Source organism: Salvelinus sp. IW2-2015, linkage group LG6.1 (genome assembly GCF_002910315.2).
Source record: "Salvelinus sp. IW2-2015 linkage group LG6.1, ASM291031v2, whole genome shotgun sequence".
NCBI classification, from domain to species: domain Eukaryota; kingdom Metazoa; phylum Chordata; class Actinopteri; order Salmoniformes; family Salmonidae; genus Salvelinus; species Salvelinus sp. IW2-2015.
The window spans coordinates 9,816,894-9,834,431 of record NC_036845.1 but is presented as its reverse complement, the minus strand read 5'-3'; the positions used below and the strand labels follow the sequence as shown (position 1 = coordinate 9,834,431).

At 43.2% G+C, this 17,538-nt stretch overlaps 1 protein-coding gene, 1 non-coding gene and 2 pseudogenes across 2 annotated transcripts in view; 1 reads left to right on the top strand and 3 right to left on the bottom strand.

Moving 5' to 3' along the window:
* Window positions 1–853: 853 nt before the first annotated feature.
* LOC111965006 (DNA-directed RNA polymerase III subunit RPC7-like) overlaps window positions 854–17,538 on the top strand; it is a 737,315-nt gene continuing 720,630 nt past the window's right edge. The window contains exon 1 of the mRNA XM_070443996.1: window positions 854–1,286. The gene's annotated coding sequence lies outside the window, so the exon portion shown is untranslated. The remainder of the gene's footprint in view (window positions 1,287–17,538) is intronic.
* LOC111965029 (T-complex protein 1 subunit gamma-like) lies at window positions 6,619–10,928 on the bottom strand (annotated as a pseudogene).
* Window positions 7,026–7,161, bottom strand: LOC111965433 (small nucleolar RNA SNORA15). Its single transcript, XR_002877524.1, has one exon. It is a non-coding gene; the product is annotated as a small nucleolar RNA SNORA15 (small nucleolar RNA).
* The window catches only part of LOC111965028 (protein disulfide-isomerase A3-like), a 4,931-nt pseudogene continuing 738 nt past the window's right edge, over window positions 13,346–17,538 (bottom strand).

The following is a 17,538-nucleotide window of genomic DNA, read 5'->3' as shown; positions in this document are numbered from 1 at the left end:
TCATAGCTTCTGGGCCTGAGGCAGGCAGTTTACTCTGGGCACGCTTTTCATCCGAACGTGAAAATAGCGCCTCGCAGCCATAAGAAGTTAAACTCCGTTTTTCAAAATTCCTGACATTTAATCCTAGTAAAAATTCCCTGTCAGTTAGGATCACCATTTTGTTTTTAATGTGAAATGTCAGAATAAGAGAGAGAATGATTTTATTTATTTCCTCACATTCCCAGTGGGTCAGAAGTTTACATACACTCAATTAGTATTTGGTGGCATTGCCTTTGAATTGTTAAACTTGGGTCAAACGTTTCGGGTAGCCTTCCACAAGCTTCCCACAATAAGTTGGGTGAATTTTGGCCCATTTCTCCTGACAGAGCTGGTGTAACCGAGTCAGGTTTGTAGGCCTCCTTGCTCGCACACGCTTTTTCAGTTCTGCCCACAAATTTTCTATAGGATTGAGGTCTGGGCTTTGTGATGGCCACTCCAATATCTTGATTTTGTTGTCCTTCAGCCATTTTGCCACAACTTTGGAAGTATGCTTGGGGTCAATGTCCATATGGAAGACCCATTTGCGACCAAGCTTTAACTTGATGTCGATGTAGGACTCGTTGTACTGTGGATATAGATACTTTTGTACCTGTTTCTTCCAGCATCTTGACAAGGTCCTTTGCTGTTGTTCTGGGATTGATTTGCACTTTTCGCACCAAAGTATGTTAATCTCTAGGAGACAGAACGCGTCTCCTTCCTGAGCGGTATGACGGCTGCATGGTCCCATGGTGTTTATACTTGCGTACTATTGCTTGTACAGATGAATGTGGAACCTTCGGGCGTTTGGAAATTGCTCCCAAGGATGAACCAGACTTGTGGAGGTCTATAATTTTTTTTCTGAGGTCTTGGCTGATCTCTTTTGATTTTCCCATGATGCCAAGCAGAGGCACTGAGTTTGAAGGTAGGCCTTGAAATACATCCACAGGTACACCTCCAATTGACTCAAATGATGTCAATTAGTCTATCAGAAGCTTCTAAAGCCATGACATAATTTTCTGGAATTTTCCAAGCTGTTTAAAGGCAGTCAACTTAGTGTATGTAAACTTCTGACCCACTGGAATTGTGATACAGTGAAATAATCTGTTTGTTAACAATTGTTGGAAAAATGACTTGTGTCATGCACAAAGTAGATGTCTTAACCGACTTGCCAAACTATAGTTTGTTAATACGAAATTTGTGGAGTGGTTGAAAAACAAGTTTTAATGACTCCAACCTAAGTGTATGTAAACTTCAGACTTCAACTGTACGTATCCCATGTGATTTATAGGATATTTATTTTTAATCAGGATATTTTCTAATTGCAGGGTGCAATGTTTTTTTTGTTGGCTTCCCGGGAAAATGATGCCCGAGGTTGCAACAGTAACTAAGAGGGGCGGGTCGAGTGAAGGGTCAATTGTGCCTATTAGATACGCTTTTATTTAAAGTATTTTGCTCAATGCATCAGGAAGGAAGCATGGTTTATAACATACAGTAGAATTGAACAAGTGAACAGACTTGATATTTTGCATTGAAGTGTGTATGGCTACCACTGCAAGCAGACAATGTTTCAAAATTTGGGCAGTGCAGCATAAGCATAGGTTCGAGATAAAGTCAATGCAAAACATTAGGCCCTATTAAATTAAATTCACAGCTGATGTCTTTCATAAACGTTTTGTCTGTCGGATAGCCTGGGCCTACAGCAAATCTCACTGCAAAAGTTTAACATTCTGCCGTCATCAACAAAGACATTTGATCAAGTTCGCTATTGCTATTTCCTTTAGAACACTTCCTCGGGTTAATTCTAATACTTCCAAAGTATATAGAAAATAAGGGCTCTATTGTCACCATAAAAATATGAATAATGGGCATTTTTCAGGCAAAATTTTTTGTATAATGTTTTTGTTGTATTTTTTACCCCTTTTCCTCCCCAATTGGTAGTTATAGTCTTGTCCCGTCGCTGCTACTCCCTTACGGACTCGGGAGAAACAAAGGTCCGAAACACAACCCTGCCAGAGGAAACACCGTCCAGCTGGCAGGTGCCCGAAGTCAGCGTGCAGGCGCCCGGCTTGCCACAAGAAGTCGCTGGAACGCGATGCGACAAGGAAATCCCGGCTGGCCAAACCCTCCCCTAACCCGGACGACGCTGCGCCACTTCATGGGTCTCTCGGTCACGGCCTGCTGTGAAACAGTCTGGGATCAAACCCGGGTCTATAGTGACGCCTCAAGCACTGCGATGCAGTGCCCTAGACCACTGCATCACGTGGGAGGCCTCTCAGGCAGAATTGTAATGCTTGTTCACGCGCGCATTTTCGGAACGGGTCTGATTTATAATGGAAACCTGCACCAAGTTTATAAATCTCTATTTTTGTATGTGCTCAGTCTTTTCAGAAATGCCGCACACAGATTTTTAGTGTGACATTTACACAAACGGTTATGAGACCCCAGGTGAATCCATGTGAAAGCTATGATCCCTTTAATCCACTTCAGTGTAGATGAAGGGGAGGATTATTTTTAAGCCTTGAGACATGGATTGTGTATGTGTGCCTTTCAGAGGGTGAATGGGCAGGACAACAGATTTAAGTGCCTTTGAACGGGGTATGGTAGTATGTACCAGGCGCACCAGTTTGTGTCAAGAACTGCAACGCTGCTGGGTTTTTCACGCTCAACAGTTTCTCATGTTTATCAAGAATAGTCCAGTACCCAAAGAACATCCAGCCAACTTGACAACTTTTGGAAGCATTGGAGCGAGCATGGGCCAGAATCCCCGCGGAACACTTTCGACACCTTATAGAGTCCAAGGAAGGTGTTTCTAATGTTTGGTATGCTCAGTTTATACTTTGTACTGCTCACTGATCACTTCCCTTTTTTCTGGCCCTCCGCTGAGAGCAGGCGTGGATATGGTCCGACCCCAAGCTCCTATTACGGGGGTCATGAGTCTCTCCCCATCCTCTGTACTGACTCCAGGGCCTCTGGTTCCCAACCTCCAGCCTGCCTGCCAGCACAGACGCCTCCCCTCCGCAGCACCCAGTGAGGCCAGCATGGGTGAGTCAACACACTTAACAGCGGGTGCCATCTGTTAAGTTTTTTTCCCCTTAATTAAAACGGTGTCAGACACAAGTGCGTAGGTTTTAAAAAGTCATATGCTCAAAAAGATAAATTAAAGGATAAATACTCACACTGTTGGAAGAGTTTGGAAAAATTCAGATGCTAATACCTTCATTGCTTTGTAACGATGACTAACGTGCCGATTTCCTCTCCAGAGCTGGACAGCGGTGTCGACCCAGAGACTGGAGAGAGAGCCCAGAGATGACAACACCGCTCTTCCGCTGTTTCTACTGGCCTGATCCTGGAGATCTGGGTCAGATATATTCAGTGTTGCAGATATAATTAATGTCTAGAACAGGTCAAGTGGTTTGGAACCTGGCTGTACAGACTATCCCAATGTTGTGAAATACTTTTCTCATCTCCTTTACATTGGTAGGTGAACACGCGTTTAAAAGTATCCATCAAGGAATATGAGGGGAAGTTTTTTTATTAGGGTGTATTGAGGCTTTTGGTACACTGCCATCTGCTTCTGTACAGGGCAGGGAAAAGCAAACCTTTAAATACTTTAATGGCATTTCATTGCTCCCTTTTCTCATATTCTGAGCCACTGGCCAGATGAGTCAACAAAGAAGGCTCCCTTCATATTGCTTTGAATGGTCTTCTCAGGTCAGCGTATAGAGACGAAGCCCAGGAATCCATGTACTTGCACAGTCTGTTGACATGTACAGTACCAGTTAAAAGTTTGGACACACCTACTCATTCAAGTGTTTTTCCATTGTAGAATAATAGTGAAGACATCAAAACTATGAAATAACACATATGGAATCATGTAGTAACCAAAAAAGTGTTAAACAAATCACAATATATTTAATATTTTAGATTCTTCAAAGTAGCCACCCTTTGCCTTGACAGCTTTGCACACGCTTGGCATTCTCTCAACCAGCTTCACCTGGAATTATTTTCCAACAGTCTTAAAGGAGTTCCCACATATGCTTAGCACTTGTTGGCTGCTTTTCCTTCACTCTGCGGTCTAACTCTTCCCAAACCATCTCAAGTGGGTTGAGTTGGGTGATTGTGGAGGCCAGATCATCTGATGCAGCACTTCATTACTCTCCTTCGTCAAATAGCCCTTACACAGCCTGGAGGTGTGTTGGGTCAATGTCCTGTTGAAAAAACAAATGATAGTCCCACTAAGCGCAAACCAGATGGGATGGCATATCGCTGCAGAATGCTGTGGTAGCCATGCTGGTTAAGTGTGCCTTGAATTCTAAATAAGTCACTGACAGTGTCACCAGCAAAGCACCCCCACACCATCACACCTCCTCCAACACACATGCTTCACCGTGGGAACCACACATGCAGAGATCATCCGTTCACCTACACTGTCTCAGAAAGACACGGCGGTTGGAACCAAAAATCTCATATTTGGACTCAGACCAAAGGACAGATTTCCACCGGTCTATTGTCCATTGCTCGTGTTTTTTGGCACAAGCCAGTCTGATTGTCCTTTAGTGGTAGTTTCTTTGTAGCAATTCGACCATGAAGGCCTGATTCACTCAGTCTCTTCTGAACAGTTGATGTTGACATGTGTCTGTTACTTGAACTCTGTGAAGCATTTATTTGGGCTGCAATTTGAGGCTGGTAACTCTAATGAAGTTATCCTCTGCAGCAGAGGTAACTCTGGCTCTTCCTTTCCTGTGGCAGTCCTCATGAGAGCCAGTTTCATAGCGCTTTATGGTTTTTGCTACTGCACTTCTAGAAACTTTAAAGTTCTTGACATTTTCCAGATTGACTGACTGTCATGTCTTAAAATAATGGACTGTCGTTTCTCTTTGCTTTTCTTGCCATAAAGTATTTTACCAAATAGGGCTACCTTATCACAATACAACTGACTGGCTCAAACGCAGTTAAAGAAATTCCATAAAAATGTACTTAACAAGGCAAACCTGTTAATTGAAATTCATTCCAGGGGACTACCTCATGAAGCTGGTTGAAAGAATGCCAAGTGTGCAAATCTGTCAAGGCAAAGGGCGGCTATATTTTGATTTGTTAAACACTTTTTTGGTTACTACATGATTCCATGTGTCATGTCATAGTCTTCACTATTATTCTGCCATGAAATGAAGAAAAACCCTGGAATGAGTAGGTGTCCACTAGAGGTCGACCGATTATGATTTTAACGCTGATACCGATTATTGGAGTTCCAAAAAAAGCCGATACCGATTGATCGGACGATTTTATATATGTAATAATGACAATTAGAACAATACTGAATGAACACTTATTTTAACTTAATACACCAATAAAATTTAGTCTCAAAAATAATGAAACATGTTCAATTTGGTTTACATAATTCAAAAACAAAGTGTTGAAGAAAGTAAAAGTGCAATATGTGCCATGTAAAAAAGCTAACATATGAAAGCTGGTGGTTCCTTTTAATATGAGTCTTCAATATTCCCAGGTAAAAAGTTTTAGGTTGTAGTTATTATTAGGACTATTTCTCTCTATACCATTTGTATTTCATATACCTTTGACTATTGGATGTTCTAATAGGTACTTTAGTATTGCCAGCCTAATCTCGGGAGTTGATAGGCTTGAAGTCATAAAAAGCGCAATGCTTGAAGCACAGCAAAGTGCTGTTTGAATGAATGCTTATGAGCTTGCTGCTGCCTACCACCGCTCAGTCAGACTGCTCTATCAAGTCTGAGACTTAATTATAATAACACACAAATACAAGCCTTAGGTCATTAATATGGCCAAATCCGGAAACCATCGTTTAGAAAACAAAACGCTTATTCTTTGTGAAATACGGAACCTTTCCGTATTTTATCTAACGGGTTGCATCCCTAAGTCTAAATATTGCTGTTACATTGCACAACCTTCAACCTTATGTCATAATTATGTACAAGTCTGCCAAATTAATTACGGTCTTTGTTAGGAAGAAATGGTCTTCACACCTTACCTTGGCTCCTTGCTGCACTTGCATAACAGGTAGTAAAAGCCTGCCACGCAGTCTGGTGGAGGGCAATGTAATCGGCGCCCAAAAATGACAATTAACGATTGTTATGAAAAGTTGAAATCGTCCCTAATTAATCACCCATTCCGATTAATCGGTCGACCTCTAGTCCAGACTGGTACTGTATATGTGTAAAGTTGCAAACATACTGGGTCAAAAAAATAATAAACCATGACCTATTGCATGGTTTTATGACTTCCTAATAGGCCTATTCAACACATTCTGGGATGGGAGTTATGGCCCAGATAAAAATAGAACCTTGATGTAACCGGAAGTAATATTTTATTATCTGTTGTGTACTCAAATCTTGTTTATTTCAATATGTTGTGGTGAATTGCATTTTTTTTTTATGCATTTAACTTTAATAAAGCTGAAGAGGATATTTTTATGTCTGTTGCTGAGAGAAAACGATCCTTCTTAAAAAGAACAGTATAACCTGTTTCCACTTTAACTGGGTACTACAGTGCTATAAACAATACTCATGGAAGATACTTATTTAATCTGCCACAACTAAAGATATACAATGAACTGTGAGTGAGTCAGACCGTATTCGATTTTTATAGCAAATCAAACATACATGGCTACTGTGATGCTTGATTATCGACACACATACTTGGTTGAGAACAGATAATCCAGGCCAAACATTTTGTATTTTTGCAAAATAGCATCCCAACAGTAGGCTGTACTATGTACACTAGCGGTCTGTTTGCCCACTGGTCTACCAACCCATTCCTTTCCTCCTTTATCTTCACTCTGCTCCCTGTCCTCCTCCAGCCTGGTCATCGCCTTTCTTCTTGATTCCAGACACAATGTCATCAATGCGGAGCAGCAAGATAGCCGTCTGAAAGGCAAGAAAAGATCAAAATTACATTAGTGGGGTTCACTGAAACCAGTGACTGTTTAAAGTCATAAAACGACAAGAGATACTAAAAGGTGCTCTGAGTTTCACTGTATTCACTTTGATGTGAAGGAGAAAAGGCACTGGAAAGCACTCATCCTTTAGAGTAGTAGGAGTGAAAATGTTTTTGCATGGTGTCTGACTGCATTCACTACTGACAAAGTAAAACAGAATTCGTCCATGCCTTGTACAATATGTTTTCAAAACAGTAAGTCTCAAGCATTTGCTGCAGATACATTTGAGGTGAATCTCACTTTCAACAGCAGCCCATTGGCCCCTCTTACCTCCACAGCAGTCTTGTAAGTCTGGGCCTTGACAGCCAGCGGCTCACAGATGCCAAGCTCCATCATGTCTGCCAAGGTGCCAGTCTCTCCATTCACACCCCATGATGCACAGGCCTCCAGGGTGTGCTTAGCCTACAGAGGGGGGGTAAGATAAATAAAACAATTCAGCTGTGCCCAACAAAATGACAAAGGTGCATATTTTAGAGTAAAAACCACACGTACCCTGAGAGAGGTGAGCACGCGGATGGTGGAGGCTCCACAGTTTTGGATGAGTGTACGGGGGATAACCTCCAGGGCCTGGGCCACGGCACGGTAGGGCCACTGCTCCACCCCAGTCAGGGTCTTGGAACGCTCCATCAGCCTCTTGGACACAGCCATTTCCACCGCCCGCCTCCAGGGAGTAGAGATGGGTCCAGTAGCACATTACGACACACCTGCATTGCATCCTGCAAGTTACGCTCCACCTCCTGAGGGACAGAGAGAGACACACATCAACACGGTTTGGTTCCACAATGAAGCATTGAGCGTAATAGGATACCATGAGGATCAAAATCATCCTGTTTTGTTACGGTCTGCCTGAAAATGAGCTGCTTCTGCCGTAACGGAGACGTCTTAACATATTATTGTGCATGAGGGGTAACTTGTTACGTACAGCCAGGATCTCTTTGCTGGCTCCTCTCAGCAGGATGGTGCAGGCTTTGGGGTCTTTGCACTCTGTGACGAAGGTGAAGTACTCGTCTCCAATCTTCTTGATCTCAAACAGGCCGGCGCCAGTTCCCACATCCTCCTCACGCAGCTCATCTGTACGGCTGGCGATGCGAGCCCCACATGCCCTGAGAATATAATGATATCAGCATTAATAGTCAATTAACAATTTAAAAGGATTAATAGTTAGCACATCTTCAGAATACTATACTGTGTGGAATGGACCTTACCTTGAAATGCGGTTGTTGTCAGTCTTTCTGACACGGCGGATGGCTGTGATGTTGGCCTTCATCAGATAGTGCTGTGCCAGGTCTGGGGAGATAAGTGGAGAGATTAGTTTCTCTGGTCAGTGCAGGGGGAGCTTTGGTGGATTAAGAGCGGTTCCTAAAATTGTACATACAGATTTTGTACATCAAGTACCTGAGATGCCCTTCTCGGTGAAGATGAGGTCTGGCTTGAGGCGGATGACATCTTCACAGATCGTCTGGATGTACTCTTCCTCCATCTGAAGGATCCTGGAAAAATCCTCCTCACGTGTGATCTCAATGTCAGTCTGCATAGGAACACAACATTTATTGGCTAGTACCTACTACTGTTATTTTTATACTGTATATGTGTGCTGGTAATGCATTTGTGTGCATGTATGAATGACACTGTGTACATGTGTTTTCAGTACCTGGCTCTCGCCCTTCTTGTACTCCAGGGAGCAGTCCAGCAGGATGATGCGGGGGTTCTTGATCATTCTGCGCATGCGGGGGTGAGTGACGTCCTTGTTGACCATCACGCCTTTTAGCACACATGAGTCCTCAATGAAGCCACCAGGCACCTATAACCATAGCAAAACAATGAGGAATCAACCAACCTGGTGTCATTTTCCCAATGACCACACCTCTGTCATACTTAGATGTCAATCTTGTAACTGCAAGACCTTTAACGCTTACCTTCTCCACTTTGGCGTACAGCTTAATGTTGATCTCCTTGCGTCCGTGCTCCTCCAACTCCACAGTGCGCACGGCGTCCAGGGCAATATTACACGCCATGGTAGACCAACGGCTCAAGGCCTTGGTGCAGATGGCAGAGTTGATGATCTTCAGCATCTGCGCCCTGTCATTCACGTCCACCGGGGTGCTGGGAGGGAACAGAGACAGTCGGTCAATAGAACAGAGTGTAAAAGTTTGCGAGGGAGGATTGTGTGTGCAAGTGAATGCAATTGAGTGTTCATCAGCAAGTGTGTAAGTGTATGCAATCTATACCTGATGTCTTTGAGCATGTCGAGCATGTCGTCCAGGGCGTGTCTGTAGGCACTGATGATGACTGTGGGGTGCATCTGCTGCTCCAGGAACTGCTCTGCTACAGACAGCATCTCCCCAGCTAGAGACAGACAAAAGATTGAAAAAATAGGTTAACCAAGAGCCGTTTTAAAATGTGCACTCAGTACGATGGCTTAGAGGACGATTGATTCTTACGCATCATCAACGTGGCCCTCTCAGAGTAGGAGTGCCACAACATCCAATCTTAAATAGCCTGAAGCTCAAAAGGGTACATTGACTATGTTGAAGAGGTTGACTGGATCTCAGTCAATTCCATGTCAATGGAGTGAAATGAAATACTTCCACTACCAGGCCACTTACCAAGGATGATGACTGACGTGGTGCCGTCTCCCACCTCCTCATCCTGGGTGCGGCTGATCTCAATCATGGACTTGGCTGCCGGGTGCTGCACTTGGATCTGTGTTTGTTTACAGTAAAGGTAACTTTAACAAACCTGAATTTGTTTACATTCACCATCTTCCAAAACAGTGTATGGGTGCTTATGGGAAATGTCGTGCAGAAACCTCACCTCTCGGAGGATGGCGTTGCCATCGTTGGTCATGACAATGCCGCCCATGGGGTCTAGCAGCATCTGTTAATAGATGGGGAAAGGTTAAGACAGTTGTATTTTGGTGTCACTGGGATTTAAGTATCTAAGGGCCAGGAATTGTGTCTTGGTACAAACCTTCATCATGGCTCTTGGTCCCAGGCATGTTCTGATGACATCTGCTATTGCCTGTAAAAGTAGACTTTGTAAGGCTGCAGGAATTTCTAATGTTTCATTACTGCAATTAAACGTCAGTCAGAAATAAAATTATTGGGTAATGGGAAGGGGAAGTCCGAGTGGTGTGTCATCTTTACCTTTGCTGCACCGATGTTCCCTTTCTGAACCTTGCGTCCAGACTCTCTTTTCATATTCTGGCCTAAAGAGAGAAGATCATTGAGGTGGCGACAGAGTGGTAGTCTCTTAACTAGGCCTATACTCAAAATGACTGACCATGATGCTGCGGTTTGTACAGTGTATTTGGCAACTTGACGGACAACATGGTAGGCCAACAAGTGTGTAGTTATAAGTACATTTCATTTCTGAAATGACATTTGCAAGATTGTCTGCACCATCGTTAGTTACCGTGTTGCCACTGCCCAAACCAGATACTGAGACCAACCCCCAAAACGGGGAGACACCAGGGAAATAGCTCACCTTAAAATGTAACTTACCTCTAGTAAGGCAGCTAGCAAATTATTATCCATTAAAATTACACGAAGGGTTTGTTAACTACGTTAGATGCTGTGCATAACATTACCAAATAGAACAGTATCACTGTTTATTCCCCAAATTTGATAAAAGTTTATAGCCGATTGCTCCGCTAACTACGTAGCATGACTGTCACAACTCGAGACATCACCCGCTAGCTAGGCCCGAACGCCGGGCATCACATCGCGTGAATGAAAAAGCTCACAAATATAGCAAGATATAAAATACACTTAAAACACTAATGTATTTAATTCACTGACACATGTTGTAATTTTGTTTATCACTCACTCAACACGACGATTGGTCTTCCCATCATTTTGGCAGCGTGCGTAGATCAACCGGCTACCAAGTTCTCAAACGCAGCACAGGAAAGGCTGCTTTGTTTGTGGCTGGGTGGGTTGGGCAAAAAATGACCAATTAAGGACGAGGGAATTTTGATGAACAGCCATACAACCCAATCTGCGTGACTACGAAAGAGGAAGTCGCCAGTGGGCGCTATCTTCAAGTTTATATTGTTTTCCTCGTGTGATTACCCTAGCAAATCAAATCCTATGTCGCAGTACATATATGGACATTCTATAGAAACCCAATAAATGACCAGCTCTGTGGTATCAATTATGTGCATGACGGCATAAAGCTACCTGTATCTTCAAACGTTCAGCTACATTTACTTGGCTTACCATTTGGTGCACTGTACGAAACTGTATTCCGTACAACCTTCATCACTGTTACAACGCACAGGTATTGCATTTTGGGATATGTGGTCCAGAAAGAAACAAGCCCATTCTGTAACGTCTTTGTTATTTATCAAATAATACCCATGCATTGGACATTGCCCGACCTTGATAACTCTCTTTTCATGTAAGAAACCTCTAATTATTGCAGTAGTTACACAAATGCAAATAAAAGCTAAACGACACTTAACAGTCAAATGTTATATAAAACATAAATCTCAGAAGAGGGGCTAGCTGATGTAACTATACATTCTAGGAAAATAAATAATTCCAATAAATATCACTGTAATTTCTGATAACAAATAAACAGATGTCTCTCTAACAAAAATTACTAATATGTGGATTATGTGCTATATTGTGTATGTAACACAAAACAAAATAGTGATATTGAGTGTATTTAAGTATGTAAAATCAAATGGAGTTCAATTTGATAAATCCGGTACAATGAGGCATTTCAAACTTTATTTTTTTATTTAACTAGGCAAGTCAGTTAAGAACAAATTCTTTTTTACAATGACGGCCTACCGGGGAACAGTGGGTTAACTGCCTTGTTCAGGGGCAGAACTTCAGATTTTTACCTTGTCAGCTCGGGGATTCAATCCAGCAACCTTTAGGTTACTGGCCCAACTAGGTTGCCTCTCCTCAAGAAGAGCATTTTTGGAAGATGCATGTCAAAAAGAAAGACATACCCAGATGAGATGCTTGGCATAAAAGTCCAACTGAAATCTAAACCTGTCCATAGTGCTTCAGTAGTCGTCACCCTATTTTCACACAAAAATGGATAAGAGTGTCTGCTAAGACACAGAGTTTCCCAAACTCAGTCCTGGGCCCCCCGGGTGCACATTTTGTTTTTTGCCCTAGCACTACACAGCTGATTCAAATAACCAACTCATCATCAAGCTTTGACTATTTGAAACAACTGTGCTAGGGGGGAAAAACTACATGTGCACGCAGGGGGGCCCAAGTGTAACGGATGTGAAATGGCTAGCTAGTTAGCGGTGGTCCGCGCTAATAGCGTTTCAATCGGTTACGTCACTCGCTTTGAGCCCTTGAGTTGAAGTAGTGGTTCCACTTGCTCTGCAAGGGACGCGGCTTTTGTGGAGCGATGGGTAACGAAGCTTCGTGGGTGACTGTTGTTGATGTGTGCAGAGGGTCCCTGGTTCGCGCCCGAGGTCGGGGCGAGGGGACGGACTAAAGTTATACTGTTACATTGGTGCCGTGACCCGGATCACTGGTTGCTGCGGAAAAGGAGGAGGTCGAAAGGGGGGTGAGTGTAACGGATGTGGAATGGCTAGCTAGCGGTGGTCCGCGCTAATAGCGTTTCAATCGGTTACGTCACTCGCTTTGAGACCTTGAGTTGAAGTAGTGGTTCCCCGCAGCTTTTGTGGAGCGATGGGTAACGATGCTTCGTGGGTGTCAGTTGTTGATGTGTGCAGAAGGTCCCTGGTTCGCGCCCGTGTTGGGGCGAGGGGACGGACTAAAGTTATACTGTTACACAAGGACCGAGATTGGGAAACCACATGCTAAATGACCAAAATGTAATGTCAAATGTATTTTCTTGTTTAAATCTTTTTATATCAGATATTTTTTAATTTTTTGTTTGTTTTTTGTATTTGTACCCCCTTTTTTCTCCCTCATCGCTGCAACTACCCAAAGGACTCGGGAGGCGAAGGTCGAGTCATGCATCCTCCGAAACATGACCCACCAACCTCACTTCTTAACACCCACCCACTTAACCCGGAAGCCAGCTGCACCAACGTGTCGGAGGAAACAACCTTGTGAAACACCGGTAAGCAACTTTGCAAAAACTGTTACACATAATTTTTCCTTTTCTACATTTATCTATAGTATGACTGAGGTATTCAGCCTATTACTGTACTTGCAGATGCTCCATCCTCTCACATTGAGAACATTACTCTTTTGAAGCCCCATGAAAAAACTGCTGATTGTTTCATTTAGAAATCCTCTATGTTATGAGTATTCAGTGTTGCTGGTAAGACACAGAAAAACAAATGAGATCTTCTGGTCTGAAACTGTGTATTGCAATGGATGGCTCCATTTTTGCCTTATAGTTCATGTCTTCTGCTTCTTTGCCAGTCCACCCACTCATCCCTTGTTTTTTCTTCTTTCTCTTCATTGCGCTCTCACAAGTCTTCTCTGGCAGTACCCAGGACAAGGGGATGTGTGGCCTCCTCCTTCAGATAGCTGAGGAAATCATTCACCTCACGGCCACCCTATTGACAGATACGGATGGTTAAAAGCGTGAAGGAATGTATCAGAATATTGATTACAGAGCATTACGTGTTATTTAATCCATGTCCTTTGGAGGAGGAAAAGTGGTGTTGTAGTCTAACCTCGTATTTCCAAGGCTGGTCCTTCTGTCCTGCTGGGACGAAGAAAATAGTGGGGAAACTGGGAAGGACAATAACAGATGAGATTAAAATAGCAGATTACAGAGTAGTGACTTGAAATAGACAAAATCAAACTACATAAGAAGAAGTAGAGGCTCACCCCTAGACATCGTAGGTTGGAGGAACGTCGTTAGCAGTGGCATCCATCTTTGATATAACAATGTTGACGTCGGCGGACAACTGTAATGAAGAAAAATTCATTTCAAAATAATGAGCGTCGATGATGTTTTGTAACTTTCAAAACCAGGTAAGCAACACTTGCAGATGTGAACCTCACCTATTCCCCAAGCTCTGTGTATTTGGGCTCCAGGCAGTGTCCACACCAGGGTGCATAAAACTCCACCAGCACATCCTTGGAAGGGTTGTTCACTATCTCCTCAAAGTTGTCTGCCACCACCACCTACAGAGGCAAAAGGGTTTTGTTTAAATATCTTCCTACCACCTTTGAAAGTGGCAAACGTTTGCTGGTTCTATTCCTGATAAGGGAATTTATATGTTTAAAAATAATGATTAAATAATTCCACACTGAAACCTAACTATTAGTGATTATAGTTTATGTAGCATGTATAAGGAATAATTAAAGTATTAAACGTAAGTCCAACTAGGTTCAGAAGAGACCTGTGAGGGAGAGAAATGTGTGTGTATGTGTGTGCCTAAGAAAATACCAAGAACAATTGAACTGTGTTTGACCTGACCTAGCTAGAACTCTGAGAAACTTATGATAGGACAGGGAGTACTTCTCAAGGTTTCCCTAATCTCAGGGGAATGGAACTCTCGGCTGGGTAGTGATACACAGTGGTGAGAACTCTGGAGAAGCATACAACTCACCTACTGTTCGTGTGTATGTATGTGCGTAGGATATCTACTGTTTGTGTGGAAGTATGTGCGTAAGTAAGGAGCAAGTTATAAAATGGATGTCTTTGTATAAGGGACTTCAGAGCGCTCTCGTGAATAAACATTTTTACTATTGTAAGCTGGGACTCTGTCTGTTTATTTCAACCATAGTCTTACAAACTCTGGATTGCAGACTGAGTAGTTTAATTGAAGTTCAGTTTAAGAACATTAAGAACAAAATTCTCATAACAATTCCGCACACCTTGACTGGTCCGTCGTTGTTTTCGGGGGCAGCCTCTGACTTGACCCGTCTCTTCAGTTTACCAGCAAAGTAGTCCTCCAAGAACCTCTCCAGGGATTTCCCGTCCCGTCTGCAACGGACGGACAGATTAGCAGTGTGACAGCTGGCCAGACTGCATAAGGAAGGGTCTGTGATGGTAATGTGTTGGAGTAACTCACGTGAACTCCTCCTGCATGCTGTACTTATGGCTCTCCCTGTTCCTGATGGTGATGAGAGGTAGCTCTCCCACGTCGGACGGCCCCAGGCCAAACTCTTCCTCCAGCTCATCCTGGAACTCTGACCTGTTGGCTACAGCGTAGCTCAGCCCCTGAGACTGGAACTGAGTGGCCACTTTCATCACCCTAGGGAGAGAGAAGGGGTAGTGAAAGTGATGGAGAGAGAAAAAGAGAGAGGTTGGTATCAGGTAAGAGCAGTTTCTTTTCCCGTGCTGTAGCCCTCACCAGCTGGCCATCAGGTTTATAGGGACTAAGTGACTTTGCACCATGCCATCATCATTCTGTAAAAACTAAAACCGTGCTATACTGCAAATGCACTTTGTACACCTCTGCACAACACATATACACATACACGAATCCTTCACTGTGCATATATTGATACATTTCTACTGTAAATTGTATATCCTCACTGTAAATCAGCTTATACTGTAGAGTTCTATGCTTACTATATTTATATTGTATGTAGACTTTGTGCAAATTCCTCTGTCTGTATTCTGTACATTGTCTATAGATGGCAGCACCATTTCCAATTCCAGGTATGTGTAAATGTAATTGGAGAATAAAGGTGATTCTGAGAGCAGCTCTCACCTGTTCCTCCAGTAGTTGGTGCCCTTGATGGTGCGGAGGTAATCCACGTAGTAGTAGGCCACCAGCAAGTCCCGTCCCCTCATGTTCTCAGTAGTCAGATGGGGGCACAGCCCAAACACATTATCTCTGATGAATTGACTGAGAGAGGCGGTCGAGACAACCTCATCAGACTTGACCACGCTGTCCTCAAACTTGCTGTTGAGTCGTGGGGGCCGGAAGAGCACCACCGTTCTGGTTAAGAGAGACACAAGAGGAGAGTGACATCATCATAAGGTACTACTACTTGGCAATAATCTATGATGTCAAATCCAACTAATGTGCCCTCATAGTCTAGTGACCAGAGGGCTGAAGGATCAGAACCCAGGTGGGATTATATGTAAGGGGAGCTACAGCACATACTCTGATTCCATGCCGTGTTTGAGGCCCAGGCTCAGGTCTGCAGTGGGCAAAGCGGTGGCTGTCTCTCATTGCACTAGACGCCTTCAGAAACTCAGCCATCAGAGCTGTCAGCACCTGAGAAAAAACCTGACAGCAGGGAGGGAGAATATAAATTCCTCATATAGTTCACAAAAAATATACATGCAATTGTTTTATTTCAATAGACTAAAGGATCTCTACTTTGCTGTGATTAATAAAAAGTGAACTCACCAACCACACTGGATTCAAAATTGTTGATGAATGCATCCAGGTCTCTCTCATTGTGCAGAGGAATGGAACTGGGACCTGCCTGTTTTTTCATGAAGCTCACAATGCCATCTATGGGAACATGGGACAACATTAGATGAGTCATACACTAAAACACAGACCAGAACAGCAATGATTTTAAAGTAGCCACCTACACTCCTGGGTCCATCATAAGAAGCAAAGTCCTCTCCATTGCGGAAGATTTTGAGTGTGGGGTACCCATTGACCCAAAAACGTCCACACCTCTCAGAGTTCACTGTGCAGTCTACCTGGGGAAAATGACAGAAACCATTTATCAATTTAGCAAAATACTGTTTAATAGCAGTGTATTCAGAGTGGCGGTATGCAGAAGCAGCCCTGATGTTAAAGCTACTGTGGGAACTGATCTCAATTCACCAATAAAGATAAAAGAGAAACAACAGAGCTATCATGGACAGTAGACCCTGTTAGGATTTATGTTTATGCACTGTAGCCTGTTAGCATATTGTTTGAAGATGAATATTGTTTTGTTACACACACACACAAACAATACAGAGGGGGGTGTGTGTGTAGGTGTAAAGACTGACCAACACAGGCCATAAAAGCTGTGGACAGTCTGGAGAGGGGAGGGGTGCATCTCTCTAGGCCAACCAAGAGGTTAGAATACTGGACAATACCATATTAGGAACTGTTTCAGTGTAGAATCGACAGACACAAGACGGATCTAATCTACCCAGCAACCAGATGTGGACAAAAGGAATGCAAAGCAAAGGCGGGGCAAAGTCTAAACCACACCCAGCCTCTACTGTGATAGGCCAACAGACGCGTTGGAACTACGTCATCACGGTATAAGAACAGCTGTTTACGTACTTCCTGCAGTTCCCTGTTAACCCTGCGTGGTGATACAGCGAACCCGTATATACGAAAATTGCATTTGCCATTCATTGTTTGCGGTAATTAAACATAATTAAAGAAAGTTAGCAGACCTTGCTTTTTATTTATCCTGACACCGGATGTGTTACACGCAGCGTTCACAACCCCCACATTTTAAGCAATACCCATCCTGTCGAACAAAAATGGATTGTAACTAATCTGGATGCAAGGAAATACAATGCATCCCCTGGGGTGTCGTGTGTGGAGAAACTAGTATACTCACTTTAGCTAAAGACACTGTCCCTTTTAGTTTTGTTGCTGAAGTTTCATATTCTGGGGCTAGTTGCTGGCAGTGACCACACCTGAAAGAGAGATGAGATGAAGGGAG